This window comes from Pelodiscus sinensis, chromosome 6, assembly GCF_049634645.1.
Source record: "Pelodiscus sinensis isolate JC-2024 chromosome 6, ASM4963464v1, whole genome shotgun sequence".
NCBI lineage: Eukaryota > Metazoa > Chordata > Testudines > Trionychidae > Pelodiscus > Pelodiscus sinensis.
The window spans coordinates 95,462,196-95,479,698 of record NC_134716.1 but is presented as its reverse complement, the minus strand read 5'-3'; the positions used below and the strand labels follow the sequence as shown (position 1 = coordinate 95,479,698).

Genomic DNA, 17,503 nt, shown 5'->3' with positions numbered 1-17,503 from the left:
AAATTGGATCTGGCCTCATTAGGAATATGTGCTGAGATTCTTAAAGAAATTTAAAGGGAATTAGGTGCCTAATTCTCCCACTGAATTTCATTAAGATTCAGTCACCTAACTCGCATGGCTCCTTTAAAAATTCCAGACAGGACTATGCAGCACTTTAAAGACTAACAGGATAATTATCACCCCTAATTTCATTATCTCATAGACACTAACCTCCCCCGCCCTCTCCCTTTCTAAAATCTGATTTGTCAATTTTATATGTGTTCACTTTTTTGATTGTATCCCTTTGGTATATGTGGTCATGCCAATTTTCTTCCACAATTTGATCTGAGGAAGTGGGTCATCACCTAATAAACCATCTTGTTAGTCTTTAAAGTGCTGCATAGTCCTGTATTTTGTTTCAGCAAGACCAGACTAACACGGCTGCATCTCTATTACTATTAAAAATCCCAGTGTGAGTTTCAAGAACAATGTTTAAGCCTTCTTAGCAGAAGGCCAGCTACTATAGTTTGTTTTGCCTCATGGTCATGACAGAGGGATTTTGTTGTTGTTAAAATTGGACAATATGTAAATAGTTTTCCCAGCCCTTCCCTACAGTTGTCTGTAAACACACACATCTCAGGTAGACAAGGTTTATCACAGGCAAATGGGGAAAGGATAAGATTTATTAGAGTCCCTTGTTAAATTATTGGCGGCACATAACTGAGCAAAGTACATATAGCGAAGCACTTTTCAAGAATAACTATGTGCTGTCTAAACAGTGTTTAAAAGAAAGGCAGTTGATAACATAAGGAATGAGTGAATTGAAATACCCCAACTGCACCGAAACGACTGTGATGCATCATGATGCACAAACTGATAGAAGATCATTAGCAAGGCATTCTTGACTCCTGCTGTGAGCTATCTGGGTGGTTATTATAAATGGAAAAAAAAAGAAACCCTCTGATTTAACACCAGCTACCCGCCCCCAGACAACTGTGGACTATTGAATGTTTTTTTTGGCTAAGAAAACATATTTCATTAACCAGTAAAACTTTCATGAATGTACTTTCTTCCTGTTAAAGAAACAGACTTAGTAAAGCAGAGTTAAATAATTAGCAGCCTGCCTTTGTAGGTTTTGTTTTGATCCTTATTAGCTGATTACTAGCAGTTTATCTTTCAAGATTTAAAAGGAAATTCAATTGCAATTTTAAAAAAATAGATGTTTTGAGGATTCAAAGGTCTTGATAAGCTTTGGAAATGTTATTATTTATTATTTGAATTGCAATAACACCTAGTGACCTCAGTTTCACTGTGCTAGGTACTGTACAACATATAACAAAAAGGCAGTCCCTGGTAAAGAACTTACTGCTTTAGAAGTCTCCTCTCATTTCTAGCCATATAATCCCATATCTTCTGATAATGACTCCTTTTTGATATACTATACAAAACATTGTGTGTATTTTGTTACTGTATTTAGTCTGTATAGTAGTTCAGTGTAATTCACATTTATATTAACATCTTTCTCTTCCTCTAATAATGGAGGAGGGAAACAACAGGCTATCAAAAAGACATTCACAGTAATAATTCATTCTTTGCACACCCAAAGAATTTCACCGACTTCAGTGAGCAGCATGGGGTGACAAGAATGCAGAATTAGGCCTGAAATCTGCATAGGCTCACCTTGGAAGTTGGTGCGGATGATGTTTTCCTACGGTCTCCTCAGTGAGACACATTCAGAACTATTCCACAGTGATCAGCAACCTACAATGTATGTGAAAAATGTACAGCAATAAGTACATGGGCTTTTAACTAACTATGCTGGGTATATAGATTGGAAGTTAACCTCTGGGCAAAATCCAGGACTGCATCCTGCAAAGAGATTCATTCAGATGGATTTTTACACCCGTGCAGACTTTCATGAAGGTCCATGGGTTCTTGTGTGACTATGGGGGTATGTCTAATTAGGGATGTAAAAAATTGATCAAAAAGGTAACCGTGTAACTGCTAAAAATGTTAGCGGTTACACGCACTGCGGGCTTCGTGGTACAAAGTGTAGCTTTATACTGCAGAGCCTGCAGCGAAGCCTCCCCAGGAGCAAGGCTGCCAATTCCCAGAGAGGAGGCTTCGCTGCCACCCATCCACTCCCCCCCACCCTGATCAGGGCCATCTGAGCCACCTGTGCAGAGGAGCCCTGGCTCACCCACAGCTGCACTGCACGTCCTTTCCCCTCTCTTCCCTGACCCTAAACTTTCCATAGTCTAACAATGTCTTTTCCTAAAAGAGCTTTTGATATCCCTATGCAGGTTCTGGGGAGGCATTATCTGCTACTCATCTACATGGCTTCATCAGTAATCTGGAATCCAGGGAGATTACTGATGAACCCAGGAAGCTGAATAGCACATAGTACCTTCCTCAACCACCCTGGAACCTGCATGGGGCATAATGAAACAAAGGCTTCCCCTGCCAAACTTGCAAGCGGGCAGCTGGTGACAGTGGCAGTATCAGGTGAGGCTGGCCTATTATAACTGCTGCCCATGACCCTGGGGCTAAAGCAGAGAACCACAGTAATTTCAGTTGCTGTAAGGGCTGAAAATCACCAAGCAGGCAATATGAATAAGAAGCATAAAGTTATTAACCTTGCAAAATGTAGGCAATAGGAAGACAGCTTTTTGAATTTTGGTTTTGTGTGTTCTGGAAGTGGAAACATACACACTGCAGCTGAGGTAACTTGTGTGTAAGCGCTATCCAATGAATGGTTGAAAACCTCCAAATTGCAGAGACATTTAATCACAAAGCATGAAATCTATCAGTTCAAGTACCATTCATTTTTTGAGTGAAAGCCAAAGAACTGCTTGTTAAAAAATCGGTAATGAAATGCACAATTACTGCAAATAAAAATCTTTTAAGGTCATTTTACATAGTGGCACAGAAAATTATTAAAACAGAAAATCCCCATATGAGTGGTGAGACTTCGATAATTACATGTGTTATTGCACTAACAAAGGAAGTATCTGGAGAGGAGAAGGGCAAGGTACTAACAAAAATACTGACATCAGTGTACTGATCGGCTCTGTGACAATAATTTTATTGTAAACTAGATGAATTCACAGACATTCATTTGCCTGTGTTTGGAATGTGTAGAATAAGGAAATAAAGGAAGACATTTTATTTAGCAAAGAGCTCAAAATAACAACAAGCCCAGATGATACTTTCAAACTGTTTAAATTTTCTTATTTCAGCAGAATTGAGTTGGACTGATTTCCCTCATTGCAATGACCTGAAAGCATTCTGGTCTGTGCAAAAACTAAAAGCTGTTGCATGTTGTGTTATTTGGACACATGGCTTTTTACACCAAGAAGTTCTTGCTGAAATATATGGTGAACCAGGTCTTCATAGGGTTCTGAATGCTGCAGTAACAGTTGTTAATTTTATGAAATCCAGAGCAAAAAACTCCAGGGCTGTGTCTAGACTGGCTGCTTGAATTTCTGCAAGAACACTGACGATCTCATGTAAGAAATCAGTGCGTCTTGCGGAAATACAATGCTGCTCCCGTAGACCGCTCAGATTTGTTATGCGCAAAAAAGCCCCGATCACAAAAATGGTGATCGAGGCATTTTTGCGCAAAAGCGCATCTAGATTGGCATGGACGCTTTTCCGCAAAAAGTGCTTTTGCGGAAAAGTGTCTGTGCTAATCTAGATGCTCTTTTCCGCAAATACTTTTAACAGAAAACTTTTCCGTTAAAAGCATTTGCGGAAAATCATGCCAATCTAGACGTAGCCCAGGTATTTTGTTGCACTTTGCGAGGAGTTGGATACAGAGCACCATTTGCTTATGCACACAGAGTTGAAATGTCTATCTCAAGGCAGAATGCTTGCCCCTATATATTTAATCTCAAGGAAGAGTTATGTAGTTTCTTAGCTGATAAGAGAACTGAATTTGTGGAATGCTGAAAAATGATGTGAGGATGGCTAACCTGGGTTACCTCGCAGTCATGTTCAGTGAAATGAATAACCGGAATAAAACTGTGCAAAGTGGGAACACTAATTTTATTGCCCAGAATGAAGGAAGTGAGGCATCAAAAGAAAACTACAGATCTGGAATGTTTGTGTATGTGGAGCAGTGGACCCCAACATTTTGGGGCTGCTGGGCGCCAGGGGGCAGGGCCGCTCACGCGCTGCGCATACGGGGGCAGGGCCGCTCACAGGCCACGTGACTGGGGGCGGGGCCAAGCATGCGACGCACACCCGAGGTCGGCACCGGCATGTGCTGCGATCCCGGGTAGGGAATGCCCAGGTTCCGCGTGGCCGGGGCCGGCGCGGGCATGCACGGCGCCCCCGGGGCCGGGGCCAAGGCCAGCAAGGGCATGCGCAGTGCCCCCGGGGGCGGGGCCAAGGCCAGCGCCAGGTCTGGCAAGGGCACGTGTGGCGCACCCGGGAGCGGGGGTCATTGAGAGAGTGTCCTTTCTGGTTAAAATGGCAAGAAACTGTTTTTTCTTTGTGACTTAACCACCTGCATTCTGCTACAAAGACCTTTTACATCTGCACTTGAAAGGGAATCCTCTGAACTGTCATTCATGTTAAAATTCGACACTCTCCGGGAAGGAATGAACAAATGCTCAAACTATCTTACCCATTACCAAGATAGCTTCCCCAATTATCACCTCTAATACCATTAGCTCACAGACATCCCACTCTCCCCACCTCTAATATCATCAATTCACAGACACTTATCCTTCCTTCCTTCCTTCCTTCCCCCCCCCCCCCCCCCCGCATTCCCCTCCTGTTCTGAAATGTGATTTGTCCTTTTCATATGTGTTCATTTTTTTAATTGTATCCTTTGGTATATATGGTTGTGACTATTTTCTTCCACTATTTGATCTGAGGAAGTGGGTCTGGCCCATGAAAGCTCATCATCTAATAAACCATCTTGTTAGTCTTTAAAGTGCTACATTGTCCTGCATTTTGCTTCAGCTACCCCAGATTAACACGGCTACATTTCTATCACTATTGATATGAGTGTTTCTTTTTCCTTCTTCTTATCCTATCCATTCCTTAATTGGTTCCCAGTTCACAATCCTTATCACAGAAGGCACCTGCAGTTATAGCTCTCAATCCTGAAACAGAAATCAAGATGGCATACATGAAAATAATGAAAAGGACAGGGAGATTACAAGTATGAAGATGGATGTGTGAAAAGACTGGAATGAGTTCTGTTCCACTTTGCCACAGGCTGCCTGTGCCAGGGTCGGCAAATCACAGGAGGCTAAATTTCGAAGTTGATGGGTATCCTCAGGTGCCAGTGATTTCAACTGGAATTCTGGGTGAAAGTTGTATCTGTCTTTGCCTCATTTCCCCATTTGTCAAATAATGCTTCTGTATCTGGCATTTAAGGCTAAATCCATTAATGTTTGTGAGATGTTCAATAAATACAGGATGGACGACATAACCTCTCATGCACCCTTCTTCCTCTCCACTTCAGTGACTCAATTCAGTTCTATGACACAAAGAGAAACTCAGAAGGAAAATCCAGAATCCTCACAAATTTGGAACTTTTTTGTTTGAGAGGCAATCCAGGATTGTCTTTTTAAAAATTTATAGAAACCTACCATACTTTTGCTTCTCATGTTTTTATTGGAGACCTTTTTATTTTCCTCTCAGTTTATAGCAAGGAAGGCTGAAGTATTTTGTTCCCAATTTGTGCATTGTGCAGCAGAAAATAAAATAACACTTTTTAAGATTCTCCCAGCTCTTTCTTTAAAGCTGTTGATTCAATTTGCATTTGTTAATGTGTTCCATATGGGTGGAAGGTTTCTGGGTTTCTCGTGGCTCTTATTCTAACTCATTTCATGTAGATCACTTTCTTTAATTTATTTTTAATACAGGTGGATTGTGCCTGAAGGATAAGGGATTGGGGACAAATTTACCCAGCCTGCTGGGTCTGCTGTTCAAATGTATTAAAAATGCAGAAATTTATAAAATATAAACCATATGGGTACAATTTCAGATAACAAAGTTATTTTTGCTATGACATCTGAAAATGTTCAATTATTTACTCTTTTACAGGCATCAAGGAACCAGTTTTCAGAATTAGTTACTGCCAAACATTTTACAGAGCTTATAATTCAAGAAAAGACAACAAACATGATCTTACTGATTGCTAACAGCAACTATGTTCAAGCTGTAGCCATATGTTCTTTGCCTGCATATGGCAAAAATCCTATCTCCTTTTTCAAAATTAACTGGGGAAACTTATTTACATTCAGGGTCTGCTTTTGAACTTGGATTTTAAAATACATTTATAAGCATGGTTTTGAAAAACAGTCAAAAAAATAACCAAATAATGGAGGAGCTCACGGGAAAGTATTATTTGGCACTTATGACTGCACACTTCAGGTGGTCACCCTTGGTACGTTGTTTCACCTCATTCTATACCTCTAGGCCAAGGAAGTGATCGAAGACCAGCATGAGGCAGAAATCACTTGTTCAGTACCCGTGCCCCCAGAAGCTATTTATAGAGCTGTTGTTGGATATGGATGGTGTTAGCTAGAGCACGGGTTCTAAACTTTTTACCTTTGTGACCCCACTTTGAGACTTACTGTTTTCTGTGACCATAGATAGCAACAAAGCAAGTTAACAACAAAGGAATTCAAGCAATTGACACATTAAGTCAGGGTTTCCCAAACTATGGGTCGGGACCCAAATATGAGTCACCAATACATTTCAAAAGGGTCGCCAAGCGTCTCCCCAGGTGGCTCTGCCCCCCCTTGTCACCCCATTTTTGAATTGCCTTGGGTGATCAAGTCTTCCTGAATTGTCAAAATGGGTCTCCATCTGGAAAATGTTGGGAACCGTTGCATTGAGTATTTTATTTAATGCTTTCTAATGTGACACAGTCTTGCATGTTGCAACCCAGCTTCTTGAAGTCTGGGGCATAGTGCAAATTGCACATCTAATCTATGTGACATCAGCAACTGATCAATATAGAGACTTGAGGGACAGAAGTGTGCTGAATTCAGTTTCACGGAAATACATGCTTAAGCGTGGCAGCATAAGTTTCACAGAACATGTTAAAAATGCAAGATGTTCATTAGTGACAGTGAATAAGAACCCCAGGAGAGAATGCTGGGCCTATGCTCCTCACAAGAATTGATCTTGGGAAATTTCAATGTGTTGTTCAATTTCAGCTGCTTGGCAAATCCATGGCATCAGGCTTGCACTGAATGGGTTTTTGCACCCCATTATGGCACCCTGGTCATGACAGAGTCAGGGAAAAAGGATGTAAACTGTACCTCCTTCTGGCTGAGATGCTTAGCAATCACTTGTGTGGGAGACTGAATGATTTCATAGTCAGCCAGAAGTTTGCAAAGCTGTGGGAAGGATTCATAGTTTGTCTTCAATAGAGTATTCTACCAGAAAACAATGTTCCTTGCAGACAGACCTGTATTCTGTTAATTCAGTTCCCCAAATGTCTCTGTGACATAGGCAAGAAGGCACAACTTTCTTTGGTCACAGAAAATCACCAGAGTCACTCTTTCCCCAGACTATTGCATAGGCATGCAGCTCAGCTCTCACACTGTAAAATCATCCCAATACTTTTCCTTTTGAGAACCATTGAGCTTCAGTGTGGTAAAACAACACCTCATGATTGGACCCCATGATTTCATATGCTTTCACAAACAGATGTGCATGAAGAAGTGGAGTCTTGATATATTTTACAAAATTGTAGAACTTTACCTGGTTCTGGGTTCAGAGCTCTAGAAGTCAATTTTTCTCTATGAATCATACAGCGAGTCCATATACCAGATGGAGGAACTTTCTTTACCACAACCTTTTCGTGGCCTGCCATAGACAAAGCTCCATCTGTGCAAAAGTGTACTATGTTATCCCACAAGTTACTTTTGTCTTGCATATAGCACATGGAGCATTCTTTGTGCTGTCTCATGTCCAGCAGGAAGAAGACAGAACAGAAGGTCTTTGACAATTGCATCCTCCATTTGTATTTCACAAAAGCCAAGAAACATGCATCATAGCACTCAGTGCTCACATGAACCTGAAGAGCAAAAGCATCCATGTTTTTCAGATGTGCCACTAAAATGTTTTCCTGATCTGCTGCTATTGCCTCAATCAATTGCCTTCACTTATTGTTGGTGGGCGATATGGCTGTTTTCCCATACATTATCTTCAACATATCAGTTGTATCTGACAAAATCAAAGTATTTCCAGTTGTGTAGGGGTCTTGGGCTGTGTGTGATGTGTTGACTCACCTCAAATTATGCCTTTTGAGTATGGTCAGAAACTGACTTGGCTCTCTTGAATTGTGCTTGTTTGCCCAAAAGTTCTTTTTTTCTGATGCTGGAAAAATTACCTCGGTTTTCCTGTGTATTTCTTGTGAACGGTTTCCAAGTGCTGTTTAAGTTTATGAAGCTTCATTCTTTCACTAGATAACACTATGGGAGATACAGTAGTAGAATTTTGGCCTTTCTTCATTCTTGACAAAAACACTGGTGATGTCATACTCAAAGAAAGCCTTGTCATAAATATGAACATCTTTCTTGCACTCTTGTTTTTGTTCATAATTGTATCACTAAACTCACTGCTGAAGGCTGAAGCAGATACTCTACGGATAAATCACAGAAACATAGGACTTGAAGGGGTCTCGAGGTCTTCCAGTCCAGTCTCCTGCATTCAAGGCAGGACTAAGTATGATCTGCCCAACCCCGAGAGGTGTGTCCATGGTGCCTCTTACCACAAATTGGAAAGAGGAATTCATTGGTAAGCAAATTAAACCAGCTTTTAGGATACCACATGATACTAGGTCAGCACAAAGACAGTCACTTACATTGATTTTTTTATCATGTTGCCAATAGGGTATTCAAGATATGAGCTCTGCCTTAAGCTACTGCAGATTCCCATTTCAGAAAATTCTAGCATAAGCTCAAGCTGCTACTCAGAGGTAAGGATGTTTTGGATTCAAATTCTCTCAGGTAGATGCTTTCACAGCTAGATAGCACACATGGCAAAATGGCATCTGCACAGCTATGTCTGGACCTGCTCCACGAATGTTTTGCCAGGAGGCCACCATTTTACAAAATGGCTGTCTCTGCATAATGTGATGTTTCACGCACGTATGGTGTGAGAGACAAGTTAATTTTGTGATTTACAAAATGGTGGCTTCTGTGTCAGCTCATGTTATGGGGGAAGCTGCCATTCTGTGATTAAAGTATTAGTTTTCTAGCATGATGCTTATGAAGAAAGTCCTGACACATTGGGTTCCAGGTAGCATCATCTCACTGGCCAAATCTGGCCCAATGAATTTACAACCTTATGTGCTGATGGTAGTAGGTGACAACACACAGTATGGGAACTGCTGACACAGAAGTATTAGAATGACCATAGTCAATTCACTTGCTTCTAGTTTGTTAATCATTCTATTCAGGTTTTTATACTTTGCTCATTACCATAGTATCTGAGTTCTTTCTAGTACAGGCAGTCCCTGGGTTACGTACAAGATAGGGACTGTAGGTTTGTTCTTAAGTTGAATTTGTATGTAAGTCGGAACTGGTACATATTGTAGGGGAAACTCTAGCCAAACATTTCTCCAGAGCTCAGTTTTATTCTCCAACACCTCTCTTCCCTCAGTCCTTTATTCTCAAGCGGAGGTGTCTGCTGAGAAAAGCCGCTCCGCGTCTCCCTGGTCTGCGGGGGAAGGGGACGGGGACGGGACGATAGCTTCGTGTCTCCCTGGTCTGCTGGGGGGAAGCAGCTAGTGCAGGGTTACCTCACCCCGTTTGTAAGTAGGGATCTGATGTAAGTCGGATCCATGTAACCCGGGGACCGCCTGTAGTACATTAAGCAATGTAATTACATTTCTATCACATGTTGTTCTCTTATCCTCTCCACAAAGGTTAAAAAGTGTGCAGTGGTGTCTCTTGTTTTGGTAGTGTATAGGTGTGTGTGTGTGTGTGTGTGTGTGTGTGTATGTGTATGTTTATGTTTAAGCCACGGGTCATGCAGCACTTTGATGATAAGGAATGAAACCTTGAACTTGATTCAAAAGTCTATGGAGAAGCTAGTGTAGGGAGCAATGTCTCCGTGTTATGCTTGTAAGAAGCACATGGGATCTTTTTAGGAGGAAAGGCAATACACTGTGTTTATTGAGAATACAAAGTAAAAAGCATACTCATTCACACTCGCACAAACACCCACATGCACACCATTCTATTGTTGTAATAGTTACCAATCTGTTGCTCACATCGACCTAGTGGCCTGCTATGTTGAATGCGAGGGACGAGCCAGGCTTCTGTTAGTCCAGACCTATGTGCCAATTTTAGCACGATAAATACCCAAAGAACCATGCAAACACCTCACTTTTATAGGAATCTCTTATTCAAATCTATGGATTTTGCTGCATCATGTTGTAGTGGGTTACTCTGCAACATATGTTTGTCTGGAGATCGTTTTCCTTGTTGTTTAATATCAATCTGCTGATGGCTTTTCTGGATGTTGCCACACCCTGATTTTGATAAGATTTGTTATCGTCACACATTGGGGCTGTGTCTAGACTGGCCAGTTTTTCCGGAAAATCAACCGCTTTTCCAGAAAAACTTGCCAGCTGTCTACACTGGCCGCTTGAATTTCCGCAAAAGCACTGACTTCCTACTGTAAGAAATCAGTGCTTTTTGCGGAAATACTATGCTGCTCCCGTTCGGGCAAAAGTCCCTTTTGCGCAAAAGTTTTGTGCAAAAGGGCCAGTGTAGACAGCTGAGATTTGTTTTTGGCAAAAAAGCCCCGATCGCGAAAATGGCAATCGGGGCTTTTTTGCGCAAAAGTGCGTCTAGATTGGCTACGGACGCTTTTCCGCAGAAAGTGCTTTTGCGGAAAAGCATCCGTGACAATCTAGACGCTCTTTTCCGTTAAAAGCATTTCCAGAAAATCATGCCAGTCTAGACGTAGCCTGGGAGTGCTCGCTTCTAACTTTAGAGTCACCAATCTGCCCCTCATCCATCACTGAATACTGTGAGCACACTTGATAGTTCCTTTGCCCTTCCTTTGATCATCTGCTTGCTGTGTTGGTCTTCATACTAATCTCTTTTGAAAGAAACACTCACATTCTTCACACACACACACACACACACACACAAAATTAATTGCATAGCTGCTTCACACAAGTAAGGATTACACAATTGCTTTTGTAAAAATATTCTAAGATTAAAGTTACTATTATTATTACACATTTTTCAGTAATACCAAAAACATTATACTCTCAATGAAGAAAACAATCTAAGGAGAAAAGGATGACAATAGTGAGTAACAAGGACCCTTCTGGTCTGTTCCTGCCTTGACATTAGGCTATTTAGAAAGGATGGCTAGTATGGTCAACTGAGGCATATTACACTGCATAAGGCTAGACGGCTAGATCCTCATATGGCAGCCATTCTATATCCCTGTGTGACGGGGTGGGCATACTCCGCACTAGAACGGGAGGGATGAAAACCCTGTGGGTGGAGGAAGTCCCCCCCCCCTTCAACTGGACTGGGCATGCTCCAAGTGCTGGGGCAGTATAAAAGGCCAGGGAGCAGCTCAGGCTGGGCTGGCCAGCAAAGGGGAAGGTCTCCAGGCGGAGCTCCAGCGCTGTTACAACCCGTAGTCCAGATACAGGGAACTGAAAGGCCGAGAGGCAGTGACTGCTCAACTCCTATGGAGATCCAGGGAGAAACCATAGCTGGGGAATGGTGTGACCCAATGGCTAGGTGGGGGGACACCCCGATGGGGCCTGTAAGAAGCGAGCCAAGGAGAGTGCAGGAGCTGCCCCTCACACCTAGGTATCCTCGGTGTGTTTTGGCCACAGTCCCTGCCAAGAGGGAGCAGTAGGCAACCCCTACGCTCATAGGGCCCTGGGTTGGGACCCAGTAGTTCAGGGTGAGCCTGGGTCCCCCTACCAGGGGCAAACCGCCCTACTGCCCTGCAACTGGGGGCGCCCATTGACTCTGGATATTAGGCCCTACTGCCCTGATGCAAGGGCGCTTACTGATTCTGGCTGTTAGGCCATATTGCCCGGGAGCTGGGAAGGCTTATTGACTTTGGCCAGTAGGCCATTCTGCCCAGTGAGTAGGACTACTCATGGAATTAGAGTTGCGTAGGGATCAAGAGACTTCTGGTCTATCAAGACGGCTGCCGGTCCAGTGACCAATCAGGCAGTGAACACCCCTGGAATCATCCCATTTCTGTGGCGGGGTGGGCATACGCTGCCACACCCTAATCATTTTTGTTGCCTTTTTCTGAATTTTTTCCAATACCAAGATCTCCTTTTTTGAGATGAGGTGACCACATCTGTACACAGTATTCATGATGTGTGCGTACTATAGTTTTATATAGGGGCAGTAAGATCTTCTTCATCTTATTTTCTATCCCTTTTTAAATAATTCCAAGCATCCTATTTGCTTTTTTGACTGCTGCTGCACATTGCATGGACGTTTTCAGGGAACTATCCATGATAACTCCAAGATCTCTTTCCTGATTAGTTGTAGCTAATTAGCCCCCATCATATTGCATGTATAGTTGGGGTTATTTTATCCAGTGTGCATTACTTTACACTTATCCACATTAAATTTCATTTGCCATTTCGTTGCCCAATCATTTAGTTTGGTGAGATCTTTTTGAAGTTCTTCGGTCTGCTTTGGTCTTGACTATATTGAACAGTTTAGTATCGTCCACAAACTTTGCCACCTCACTGCTTACCCCTTTCTCTAGATCATTTATCCTATTTTCATTTATCCTGTTATCATTATCCTATTTTCACTCCTATTGTAGTCTAAGGTAAAATTCCCACGGATTTCTTTGGGAACAGAGTTAGGTTAATACTGAACACTTTCAAAGACTTTACTCCTAAGAAACTGGAGGGCAAGCACTTCTAAAATGGTTTGTGTTAAAAGCATGACAATAATCAAAGCCAGTGGGTGTTTGATAAATAGATCAAGGTTTGAGCATTAGAAAGTGTTAGAGACTGTCTTTTCTTAGTTATGCATGTGAAGATAAAAAGGATTGCATGAAACCAGGAATATGCTGAATAAAATAAAGCTTGGGCTTGAGGATAACTGTTGTGAACAACTTTGTTATTCCATAAAATAGAAATTGTGTATGTATCCATATGAACTGCAAACCATGGAAGCACATGCATAGTCCCATTGAGTTCTACGGGCTTTTTCACATAAAATTAAGCATGCATGTGTTTGCAGGATTGGGGCCTGCCTAATGCATGTTAGGGAAGAATAAAAAATATATTCTTTCAGCAACGTCTTTTACAGAACAATACCCATTTTCCCTTCTGCCAACTGATAGCAGAGGTCAGAGTGTTGCAGGTTGGGTTCCTGGTGAAAAAGACATCTGTAACATTGACTTGGGAGTATTCATAGTGCAACTTGTTGCTGTTACACACACCACTTATTGGCAGAGATGCGTATAGATGGCATGCAGCCAATTTCCTTTTTCAGGAATCCCAGCAATAAATCAATGCCCAGTCTATAAAGGTGTGTCTACACAGCAGGGCTTACCTTGAAATAAGCTATGCAAATTGAGCTACATCAATTGCGTAGATTATTTTGGAATATCTTATTTCAAAATTGGGAGCGTCTACACAGCACTTATACCAGAGGTACCATATCCTGAAATAGCTACCCTGCATCTACACAAGCCATCTATTATTTCTAAATATTATTTGAAATAACAGACAGACAATTGCACGAGGAATGAGGTATGGCTTGAAATAGTGCATTATTTTGAAATACGGTATTGTGTAGATGTACCAAGTTTCAAAATAAGCTATGTTGAAATAGATTTAGGATAAGATACGCAATTTTTGCTATGCAAATTGCGTCTCATTTCGAATTTAGGGTGCTCCAGAAAGGCACCCACAGTGTCATTTGGTTATTCCACCACTGCATCACTTTCTTAATAAAATACTGCTGAAGCTACTGAGTTAGGGAGATTTGTGTTTTTGTCTGCATTTGCTGCTTTGGGTTTGTTATTAGGTAATTGTCTACTCTCTATTCCCGCTGTGAATGAATTATGAATAACACCACTAAAACCTTAATAAAAATTTGATTTACAAAGTCTATTTTGCACTTTGGATACAAAAGAAAGGACTGATTTATATTATTTATGCTCATTCTGGGTTTGTAAAAAAAAAAAAAGCCCTTAGGGAGTTGAACTAGTTTATTTTATGGAGATTTGCAAGCTGATGAGGAACACTGTAAAAAGAAATTGTAGATCTAAGCCTTTATTCATCAGCTTATTCTAAAGCCCATCTTAAATCTCTCCCTTTGCCCTCCTAAATAAGGACCAACAATTGAACAGATATCCTCAATTTTTAAGTCTTTTATTCAGTGTAACTGGAAATCCATTCCTGTTTCTCTTCAGATGTAAAGGTTACCCATTTATGTTTTAAATTAGCACTTAGAAATTATAGTGCTCGATGAAATGTTCTACACTAAATTATCTTTTATATAGTTATTATAACCATAGTAAGAGACTTCCGGGGTCGTCCAGTCCAGTCCCCTGCTATAGCAGGCAACCTTGCCATATCATCTGGTTCATAAACATATCAAGTTCCATTCTAAGATTAGTTGGGTTGTTGGTTCTTTCTAAAGTAACCTTCATGTTTGATTTGACTGCATGAGACTAGGGGCCATATTCTAGTGCAGGTCTGCATAGCGCCACTGAAGTCAATAGAACTAGGCCCACTTCCACTAGCAGCGGATCTTAAAAAGTTGAAGGCCTCCACTCTCCATGATAGCTTTTTATATTTAAAGCAGCAAAAATTAGAGATTGCATTTTTACTAGGAATGTATTTTAATTATCATGATGAGTCTACATTAAAGAGACAGTGTGGGGGGCTGTTCTGTTGTTCTCAGCCAGGAAGCATAGTGTAGCTCATAAAAAGCTTTGGACATCAGAGCTCCTCTAACAGAGGGGATGTTGGGGAAATCCCAGTGTAAAAGCACAGGCTTTAGGGATGCTTTAACCTGAAAGTGATAGAAATGTAGCCGTGTTAGTCTGGGGTAGCTGAAGCAAAATGCAGGACAATGTAGCACTTTAAAGACTAACAAGATGGTTTATTAGATGATAAGCTTTCGTGGGCCAGACCCACTTCCTCAGATCAAATAGTGGAAGAAAATAGTCACAACCATATATACCAAAGGATACAATTTAAAAAAATGAACACATATGAAAAGGACAAATCACATCCCCCTCCTGTTCTGAAATGTGATTTGTCCTTTTCATATGTGTTCATTTTTTTAAATTGTATCCTTTGGTATATATGGTTGTGACTATTTTCTTCCACTATTTGATCTGAGGAAGTGGGTCTGGCCCACGAAAGCTCATCATCTAATAAACCATCTTGTTAGTCTGTAAAGTGCTACATTGTCCTGCATTTTGCTTAACCTGAAAGGTGAGACATGGAAGTCCTAAGTAATGCATCTCAACTTGTGGCACTTCTACAGCTCCCAGCCAACCACATGGACCCCTTTTGGCATCATAATTGTGTGAGCTGGTTCACTTTGAATGGTTCGTATGACGTATTTACCTTCACAACAATGTCATGTGTTCATCAGAAGGGAAATCATTGAAAGACTCTGTGCACTGTAAGGTGGCTCTGGCATGATGTTGTTGATAGTAGAGAGATTGAGGAAGTGCAGTAGTGATATCAAACACGTTGGGCAAAAAAAAAAGCATTTAAAAACAAGTCTGCAAGTAGCAAGGTTAACAAGCATGGTTTTCACAGCTTGCTCGCTAAGAAAAAGAGCCAGAATGTGGTGGTCCCTGTGCAGCTATACAAACAGAGGCATGGGACATACAGGGCCTTCTCCCTTGTGCTCCTTTAGAGCACAACTCTCAGTGCCAAGATTCTGAGAATCTAGCACAGCTGGTGCAAGAGTCTTGAAAAATGGGATGCTTCCTGTGGCCCAGAACCCCCTTTAAACACCAGTCGAGCCAGCATACGTGCATGCAATGCACTAATGTCAAGGTGGTTGCTGCAATGTACCTCTCCTGGCCACCACTAAAGAATTCCAGTGAGGTCAGCCCTCATTCTCCTGGGATCAGGTTTGGCTACAGTCCCTCTCTGCACAGGCTCTGTGGTTTACTAGACAAAAAGAATCAAGTTTCTGTTCTGATACCACAAATGTATTCTTCTATGTTTTTGAAATCCTTTGCCAACTATTTGGATGCAGATAGTAAAGCTACTGCCTCAAGCCCTAGAATCAAAAGGGTCCAACATTGCAGGACTTGGTGCACAGAATTGTTCTGGCTTTATGAATTGTATAATTTGTGGATGGTTCATCCTCACCATCTGTGAGTTTATCCACATCTTTTTGTAAAATGTTATTGTTGTCATGCAAATTTGCAGGTTTGAGAAACTGAGTTTTTAAGCAAGACATGAAAAGAGGAGCACACTGTTGTGACAGATATGGCAATATCTTTGGGAGCTTTTACTGTATCTTTGTGCCGAGAATTGTCTATAACTTGGTGACCACAGCTTTTCCAAGAACAAAGAACAGTGGGGGCTGATTAGGAAAATTCACTCAGGCTGTAATACCTCCAGAGAAGAACCTTGACCTAGTTCAATCAGAGTTCTCCAGAGTCCATTAGACAAAGAAGAGACTTAGAATAAATATCCGGAGTTTAAACTGGTCTGCCTTCTTATCCATCAAATGGACAGGACCTCCTGTCCACGGGGAGCCCCAATCCCTTCTGGGAAAGGCTGAAAGGCCTTTGGCCTACTGAGATGCAATAAAACTGGTGTGTGAACTCTAGTAAGCTTTTAGCATATGCACAAAAACTTTCATTGTTTTACATGTTTGTCTCTGGAATACTTTGATCCTAAGAATAAATGTACTTGCCTATAAAGAGCTGTGTGGTGAATTGTGACAGCTGACAATTACAGTTGTTCATAGCCTTCTAAGAGAAAGCAAAGGCAGTATGGATTGCTGTGGTAGCACTGCAGGAACTGTGCAAAAAAATCATGCAGAGAGGGAATTTGAATCTATGTCTCTTTCATCTTGGATGAGTGCCCTAACTAGTGGGCTACAGATTATTTGTGGTTGCATTGTTGTTGTCTCCTCCTGTTGTTCAAATCCAGATTTCCTTTGCTTTTTGCTAAAATTGCCCAAAACAAAATGTTTTGTTTGACACCAAACAAAAATTTCCAACTATAGTTTGTGGAGGACAGACATACCAGGAGCTGGGTGAATGGTTTTCTGAATAAACTGCCAGAGACTGCTGCCATTTAATCAAGGCAAGCAGGCACCTGCAGCTAATTAAGAACTTACCTAAAGCAGCAGGCTAATCAAGCACCAGGCTAAGACTTGGTGGGCTATTTTCAAAGGTTTCCATCAGGCAAGAGAGGGAGAAGGAGAAGAGTGAAGGACTGAGAGGAGCATTGCTGGAGACAAGAGGACTTCAAAAAGGAAAGAGTATTTGTGCTGAAGCAGGAAAGATTTGCTCAGGTACTAGGGGAGTGACTGGG

At 41.5% G+C, this 17,503-nt stretch overlaps 1 long non-coding RNA gene across 6 annotated transcripts in view; it reads left to right on the top strand.

The window, feature by feature from the left end:
* Positions 1 to 17,308: 17,308 nt before the first annotated feature.
* LOC106732876 (uncharacterized) overlaps positions 17,309 to 17,503 on the top strand; it is a 196,604-nt gene continuing 196,409 nt past the window's right edge. For 3 of the 6 annotated variants that reach the window (XR_012904899.1, XR_012904903.1, XR_012904902.1), the window contains exon 1: positions 17,315 to 17,483. This is a non-coding gene — a long non-coding RNA (uncharacterized LOC106732876). Of the gene's footprint in view, positions 17,484 to 17,503 lie in introns of all 6 variants that reach the window. The other 3 variants (XR_012904900.1, XR_012904901.1, XR_012904898.1) reach the window with 3 other exon arrangements.